Below are 9,277 nucleotides of genomic sequence, written 5' to 3'. Positions count from 1 at the left end.
TTCTTTCCTACCAGTCCTGTTTAGAAACCAATCCCCATGTCTTCCCACCATTTCTTCTTACAATGTCTTCTGCGAACAAGAAGCCTCCACTTCAGGGAGTCCTCCTCTTTCCTTGGCTACCTATGTCCCTCTAACTCTTTTACCACAACTCCTTTTACTCCCCTTCTAGCTTAGCAGACCAGGATTCCCAGGCATGGAAGAGACGCTTCGAGATTCCACCTTCTCCTCTTCCTTTCTTTCCATGTGATGTGAGAGATCAAAGGCACTTGGCTATCTAAATGTTGAACAGAGCTTGCCCCCACCCAGAGAACTGTGCATTATAAGATATATTCATTGGCTATAAATCCCTGCTTCCTACAAAGTCCCACATCAAGCATTTTATATCAAGGAGAAATGTATTCCAAATAGTACTGGCCACAAGACAAGAATCCTGTTATCGCTTCTCCATTTAAAATAGTTCAAAAAGAATTTTAAAGTCCTATGGGTTTCCCAAAAGAGTAAGTGAAATATTAGGATTTAGTTAGAAAAGGTGAAACCTATTATTTTCAAATAATAGTGCCATCCACATAGAAAATCAGCAAACGTATTCAAATGTAGAATTTGAATAAATTTGTAAATAAATTTAACAAAGTTGATGTTCCTGTGCATTAGCAATGATAACCTTGAAAATAAGATGTCATAATAGTAACAAAGAAGTGTATCTAGAATACATATTCCCCTATGAGAATGTATATAACCTTCATCATATTAAAATTTCAATATCCTATTGAAGAACATGAAGGAAGGTTGTTGTGAATGGAAAGCTCTCAAAGCTTTGACCTTTGAAAGAATGACCTACACAGAATGACCTTTCAGAGAAAAGGTGTCAGGGCTCTCCAAATTAATCTTCATGTTCACAGAACCCCATCAAATATCCAAGATGGTATTTTAAAGGTAATGCCTCTAACCCATTCTAATAAATTTTTTTAAAAATTTTATGTCTATGGTTGTTTTGCCTGAATGCATGTCTGTGAACCACGTTCATGCCTATAGAGGCCAGCAGAAGGCATCAAATTCCCTGGAACTGAAGTTACAGACAGTTGTTAACTGCCATGCAGGTCCTGGGACCCAACCCTGAGTCCTCTCCCTGAGTGCTCCTAACCACTGAGCCATCTCTCCAGTTCTCCACTCTAATGTTAATATAGGGAAATAGCTAAGGCCACTCTGAAATAGATCAGCACAAAGCAGAGACTCACCCCACCATCTATGGAGACATATGACAGGGCTACGAAAACAACCTGGTTTCAGAAGCGGGAACAGACACATCAACCACTGGACAAAGCGGTTCTCACGATCAGAGCAACACAACACGGAAACAAGAACTTCGTGGAAGTCCAGTGCCATGAGGAAATGACGGCCTGGAATCTGTGATAGGAGGCAGGCACGGTGCTCCATTCCTTCCACCCAGCACTCCACAGGTAGAGACAGGCCAACCGGGACTGCATAGTGAGAGCTACCTTAAAAAAAAAAAAAAAAAGTGGACACAGCCAGAATACAGCAAACACAGAGGCGAATGCCAGCAGCAAACCACTGAACTGAGAATAGGACCCCCATTGAAGGAATCAGAGAAAGAACTGGAAGAGCTTGAAGGGGCTCAAGACCCCATATGTACAACAATGCCAAGCAACCAGAGCTTCCAGGGACTAAGCCACTACCTAAAGACTATACATGGACTGACCCTGGACTCTGACCTCATAGGTAGCAATGAATATCCTAGTAAGAGCACCAGTGGAAGGGGAAGCCCTGGGTCCCTAAGACTGAGCCCCAGTGAACGTGATTGTTGTGGGAGGGCGGCAATGGGGGAGGATGGGAGGGGAACACCCATAAAGAAGGGGGGGGAGGGGACGTTTGCCCGGAAACCGGGAAAGGGAATAACAATCGAAATGTAAATAAGAAATACTCAAGTTAATTAAAAAAAAAAAGTGAAAATTGCGGTAGAAAACAAATCACAAGAAGATTAAACATGTGGACCCGTAACTTTAAAAAGATGTTCCGCACATCAGCTAGAGACATGAGCGTGAGGATCCTAAGTACTGAGAGAATGTAGAGTTCTAGAAAAGCCAGAGTAGCTATAAAGTGAAATTTAAAGAAAACCTAGGGCATTTTCACATGGGCATCGAGGAAGACTTCTGAAACAGAACCCTAAAAACAAAAACAAACAAATCAATGCCTTTGGAATGAAATATTTATAACATAAAAAACAGCAAGAAGTTACCGTGTGTAATATACCCCAAAGAAAAAGACTCCTGGAAATCAGTAAGAAATAAATCATGCACCTCGAGTTTTTAAAGGAGAAAAATATAAAGCAGACAATTCCCAATGACTGCCGAGAACATTATGAGATGCTCACACTCTCCATAAACAACAACAACAAAAATATAATGGAATAAAATAATACTGTTAGGGTGTTAAAAAATAATAAGTTCAGATCATTTCGGGGACAACGTGTTGTAGGAGGCTGGGAGATCTGACGTGTTTCCAGGGCACAGGAAATTCCCACAGCCACTGTAGAATGCAATGCACCCTCTTTGTCTCTCATGTCTCTTCTGAATCTATGTGACACAGGAATTCTTGCACATTTCTTAAAAGCAGAGGCATAAGGTCACTGGCTACAGTGTAATACATGTCTTAAGGACTAGCTATGTGTCCATCCATGAGGGAACAATAAAACACAGTGGACACAATGGCTGGGGTTCAGGAGGACTGGAAAGTTGGTGTCTAAAAGATAGAGGTTCGGTTTGGAAAGATGTAAATTCTGGAGCCACATGGGGATACAGATGCAGAAGAATGTGAACATGTCCCATGCCAAAACATGTACACACACACACACACACACACACACACACACACACACACACACACACACACACGGTAAACATGGTAAGATTGGGGTTTTGGTTGGTTGGTTGGTTTTAGTTTTGAGTGTTTTGTTTCGATTTGTTTCGTTTTGCTTTGTTTTGTTTTGTTTGAAACAGGGTCTCACTATGTACCTCTGGATGGCCTGCAACTCTGCATATAGACCAGGTTTGCCTAAAGTTCACAGAAATCCACCTGCCTCAGACTCCCAAGTGCTGGAATTAAAGGCAGACGCAACCACATTTCCACTTGTATTGTAAGATCTTTATTATGGCTATTTTACCACCATTTTAAAGAGATTTTTTAAAAAACGAAGTGAGTCCATCCTATAGAATAACTTACAAGTATTAAAAATAGAGAGCTAATTGTACTTATAGAAACATTAATCTTAAAAGTGGGTTTAAACAATGGACGGAGAGCAGAAGCCCGTTCTGAACGATGCTTGATATTTTACTAGAACACATTTCGAAAGATGTGCTATCAACACACTAGCTTGGAAACGTATTGTGGCCAGGGACCAGGAATAGAGATTGAAAATAGGGAGACAAAATAATACCAAGAGAAAGGCGTCCCCTGAACCAATGGTGAATGACAACAAAGTGTTACAAACTGAGAAGTTTCCACTTTCAACTGAAAAGAAATTGCCTCCCACCATAAAAAAAAAGAACCCCTCTGAAAGAGTATAAAGTCTACAGTTTATAGTTTGTTACTTCCTTCATTAGAAGTGGAACAGAATGAACTAAAGTAGATTTTATCCTTGGCATTCTGGATCTTTGGTGGATTCTAACAAATGGCGATTTACACTCTGGCTACACACATTGCAAATTCATCTGTGTTTTATGAGCTTTTAAACATCTCCCGTGATCCTTCATTACCGCACATTTCTTCTTTCCTCTTTTCTCCTCCATTCCATATGGAGCCGTATTAAGGGGTGGGTCAGACAAGAGTTACCTAGGGTGCAACTATTTAAGAGGTGCGAAAAGTATCACTAGAATTACAGCAAGATGGAAAAATTATTTTTCCTAGCACTCTTATTACAGTAAGCACTTTGTGAGGGCAGAAAGAATCTGGTAATAAATTGTACAGGGTGGGGCTGTGTGTGGCCCCTCTCCCAGGGAAATATATGAATAATATGGAAAGGGATTTTTTTAACACTCAAAGACCACAGGACACAGTGCAAAGTTATGTCAGCCATCCATGGTGACCCTGTATAAAAAGCCTTAACCATCTCAGTGAACAAATACCCAGCTTAATTCACGCAATCACAGGGCAACACTCTTGTTCATATTGACTAATCTTCTTTAAGACTGCAGAAGAGTTTAGGGAGGGGAACATAAGCGGTGAGGGACACGATGAGCTGCTTGTTTTTCCTAGATGACGCCTGAACAAACGTGAAATGTGTGTGCTAATGTTCGAGGCTGACCCCCACCAGGAAGTCCCCTGCCCCTATCTGGTTCTGCCTCCCAGTAAGAAAAGACAACATTTCAGAAGTCGCTTCATTTTCCAGTGTTAAAAACCTGTGACTTCCTGTGGCGGGTATACTGACCAGCTCTGCCCTTCCTCTGATCATCCTACCTGAGTGGGTTGCAAGGGGTAGAAATGGTGGATAAGGGTCACTGTGGTTTCCATCTGCTAAGGGAACCAAGCTGCCGGCTGGCCACGACAAAATCCAGAAGTCTGTGCATCACCCTTTAAAAGGGTAGTTCGGAGAAGGGAGAGACCAGCACTGGATCTGAGGGGTTGAGGGGTGTTTTTAAAACCAGGTGTCATGTAGCTCAAGATGACCTGAAACTCACTAAGTGACCAAGCATGATCTTGAACTTCTGATCGGCATCCATCCACTCTCTCAATTCCCAGAATTGTGGATGTGCGCCATCATGCCTGACTCACTGGAGCCTTTTTAAAAATCTTAATTACTATGGAAAGGAAAGGGAGATTATAAATCCAGAAGGTGCTTTGGGACTATCAGGAGATTGTCTCCCTGAGGAGGTGTCTGTGGGCTGTCTGGCAACCCATAACTCTGTAACCGCTGCTCTCTACTCAATACGTTGACTCCACTTAAGTTGAAGTCTAAAGTAGGCATCCAAAAGCGTGCTCTCTCCTCGCTATAGAACAAACGGGTTCCCAACTGTATTTTCACACGTGGATTAGCGGTTTTCTTAATATACCTATTTTTTTTCACTTTCTCAACCTATTAAGCTGTTTAATAACCTGTGTTGTGCATTAAACAGTTTGTAACGCTATGCTCATTAGCTCTCTGGAAGTACTTAAAAGCTGAAACGCAAAGGAAAAAATAAATCTAGTCTGATAGCACACCTCGGTTTTATTCTCTACTGAACAAATTTGAGTGGCGGGCACCTCGGCAGGCACGGGAAACACCTCAAGGTGCTGTGCTTGCTGCCACTAGAGTCTAATAGTAGTGTGGTTTCCTAGAAGGAGGGGTGAGCTAAATCTGAGCTAAGATGCCGAAAAAAACCACCATCCATCTCAAAGACCATTGGCACATGGTTCCAAAGGTCCTTACAGCTTTTGGGTTTCATCTGTTCGTGGCCACTTAATCGATACCAGTTTCTTGAAAAGCCATAATGGGTCCTACTGTTTCTCAGGACATGGAAGCACTAAACTAAATATTCTTCACACATTATTTTCTCGCCCCTTCTCAAGAGCCCTCTTTTATCCTCTGGATTCAGAGCAGAAACCGTGGCACACCTTCCCTAAGGTCGAAAGGGCAGATGGAACTCAGCCCAGACCTTCGGGAAGAGAAGTCTGTCTTCGCTTTGCTCACCCTGAAGTGTGCCCCTAATTACATGCAGTACTCATCCCAAGCTGTCCCTGTAACCCATCTGCTGCCAGGTTTTAGTGGTAAAGTTCCCCACGGTGCAACCACTTACCTCTTCCCCATGAAACAGCATGGCCTACTTAGAAGGGGTTCCTTTTCATCAGCTTGGAAGGACCCAGCCAGCCTGGAGGAGGAGCTATTCCCAAGGTGGTGGGAAGCAAAATGACAGACAGCAGCAGGGCACGTGCTTCTGCAACTTTCCCAGCAGAGTTGAGACAGGTTCTCATAATTTACATGCTCCATTTGAAATCTAGATGCTGAAGCACCAGAATTATACATCTGTTCCCTTGACTTTTTAACCAAAGAGTGCTAGTTTATTGCTGAGCTTAAGGATAAAAGAAGCAAGAAATGAAAGTTGGGTCGAGTTTTTTTTTTTTTTTTTTAAGTTTCCTCCTCGCTAAGTACAATCAGATGTTGGACCCTCAGCCTGACACGGAGTAGATGCTCAGTTTATCAGCTCGTTTTTTTTTTTGAGGCAACGCTTTTCATCACAAGAGAAAAAGGAAAGGCCCTATACAAATAGCTTCAGTTAAATGCATCAAACAGCTCCAATATTGTGGTGCCAGAAAAAAAGTAAATAAAACGGGAAAGATATCTAAACTGATTTATGAGGTTTTGTGGGGAAACAATGTCCTTTCATCTCTGGATACACAGTTTATCTTTGACCCCAGAGTACTCTCTGGAATTCTGGGCAAAGGGCACCTACTCAGAAATAATCTATCCAAGACCCCAGGAGCTCTATCATGAGCCAAAGATCAAACGCCTTTTATGTTCCTTTTGGTCCAAGATGAAGACTGTGGACCTATTATATTTTAATATGCAAATAAAGAATCTATCGGGGGAATCTGCTGCCTCAGCAAACACTTTCATCCAGAAGAACAGTGTCGGTGTCTCTGCCCAGCATCAGAAAGATGGAGAGATGCAATGGGACTGCTCTGAGGGCAAATGTAGGCTTCCTTGGTTTGACTTGTCTTTCCTAAAGAAAACATCAGAGTACTCTTGTCTTATCTCCATCCTAGACTCCAAAACTATGTGTGTCTTCCTAGTTGTGCTAGAAGAATCTTTCCACACCTTCTCCCACACTCTCTCCTTTGGACAAGTACATCTTTTCTTCTAGGCCAGACCTAAAAGACCTAGGTCTTCCAGGTCTTACATATAGGCTGAAGATACAACACCCAAGGTTCCTCCAGGCCTCTCCTCTGAACGATCAACCCACAAACGCATTGGATGCACATGGCTGCTTCAGTTTAGTTGGTTGGTTTGGTTTGGGGTTTATGGGTTGGTTGGTTGGTTGGTTGGTTGGTTTTGGTTTGTTGGTTGGTTGGTTGGTTTGTTGGTTGGTTGGTTGGTTTGTTGGTTGGTTGGTTTTTGTTTTATTTTGTTTTCAGGAAATGTAAGAAGCTACTGGGACATCTGGATAAAGTTACCATGGTACATTGTGATGGGCAGCAAATGGAGATCGACCTAGCATGAGAGAACCTTCTGGTCTCCAGTATCCTTGCCTCTGTCTTGTTAATAGCCTGACTAATCAATATTTACAATCATGGCAAGAGCAAGAGTTCAGTATTCTTGTGGATAAACACTATTAAGTATGATACTCAAATAGAATCTGGTCTGCAATGTGAGAGAGAAAGAGAAGAGAGAGAGAGAGAGAGAGAGAGAGAGAGAGAGAGAGAGAGAGAGAGATGGAGGACCAAAACAAAGAAGATATGGCAGGTGAACAGGAATCCTGGAGAGACTAGTATCCTGGATCCAACTGTTCCTGGGTCTTAGATGTTTATCTGTCTTTTTAAAGATTCATTTACAAATTCTTCTGTGATTTACAGGAAACTAATATATTCTAAAAATCCTCATTTTTTATTAAACTTGAGAAGTTTAGGGTGCTATAAACAAAGCGTAATGGTCCATTCTGATTGGAGTGTAGAAGACTAGATAAACACAGACAGTAATGGTCCAGCACATGAGCCTGCAGACAAGAGCCAGGGTTCATTTAGGAACTGGCCTAATGGCCTTTGTATACATTCTGTCAAAGACTCTAGCTATGGTCTGTGTCCTCAAACTTAGATAAAAATGTAGTGGGCTAATTTATTTGTTGGAGAAAATTTCACAACAGCATGCATTTAGGCTACAGTGCAGTATCATTTGACTTTAGCCAAATTTATAATGGAACCCCCACCCCTGACCAAGAATTTAGATTTGGCCATGACTTGCTTTAGACAATAACTTGAAAATAGCTCCTAATATCATCAAACAGAACTTGTCATCGTGACCCTCAGTTCTACTTCTGACTCTGCTGTTAAGTTTGGCAACCTTGATGGTGTTATTTGAAGCCCAAAACACATCCAAAGGCCCTTCTGGTTCTGATACTGCATGAGTGTTTACACAATGCATGTGACATCATGAGAGAGAATGTCACACTGGACTAAGTGTTCATGACCACAACATGAAGATTAGCCTTGACACAGCATGCAGTGTAACACGGGAACACTTTGAGTTATTACTGAGCTATCTGACCTCCTGAATTACTTTAGAATAAGCCAATTTTCCTCCTCTACCTTACAGCAAGCATGCTTCCTGAGCTTCAATACTGAGACAGCTCCTTCCTCAGCTCTTGGGGTTGGCCTGGTGTTGCTATGTATTTTAATGCTAAATACTGACCCCTGGATCTGGTTGCCACCATCAAGGAAATCCTTACCTACACCAAGTGATTCTATGTAACCTTGTTCTCCAAGCCTATGATTGGGCAATAGATAGAGGTAGATGGGTTTTCAGATACCCAACTGGGGATTGAAGGAAGAAGAGAGGAGACCAAGGGAGGAGGATGCCAAGAAGAGAAGAAATGGACCATGAGCATGTGACCAGGAGAAACAGCAAGTAACAAGGGACATACGGCTAGGATATAAGCTAGAATAACTCCAAAACCTGCCCAATCTAAGTTTACAGATTGTAAATAAAATACCTGGATTGTGTGTCTTTCATAAGATATAGTAACCTGAGTGAATGTGTATTTTTGACATGAATTTCTAATTCAATTTATACTCCGCTCTGAGAAAGAACCAAGGCCAATGACTAAACTGTCTCCCCTTTTTTCCTCTTGGCATCCTATCTACCTCCCAAGAAATCCTGGCTCTCAGCCTCCTTCCTTTTCTGATGTGATCAGACAATTTCTCCTGCTAATATTACAATAATGGCCTGCGATGAGCATCAGGGCTCTGATTCCTTTGACTTGTTAAAACACGCATTTAGTTTTTGTTGAGCATAGTAGCTGCTGTGTTCTTCCTTCTCATCTTGACAGTCTTGTCTTGAGCATGGCAGCAAACTGCCCCTGGACCAGTCATGGACATCCAACTCGAACATCTAAGGAATAAGGGGGATATGTAGGGGACAAAGGCAGTGGAGACCTGAGGGAATATGTATTTTTGACATGAACATGGCCACGCCAAGGACTCCAAGGCCTTGGAACCATGGATAATTGGCAAACCTGGATCAATCGGGATTGCAAAGCTATCTTTGGGGGTCCTAGTGCAAGAGAGTTATCACTGT

Source organism: Rattus rattus, chromosome 2, assembly GCF_011064425.1.
Source record: "Rattus rattus isolate New Zealand chromosome 2, Rrattus_CSIRO_v1, whole genome shotgun sequence".
NCBI lineage: Eukaryota > Metazoa > Chordata > Mammalia > Rodentia > Muridae > Rattus > Rattus rattus.
This window is presented reverse-complemented; position numbering follows the sequence as displayed.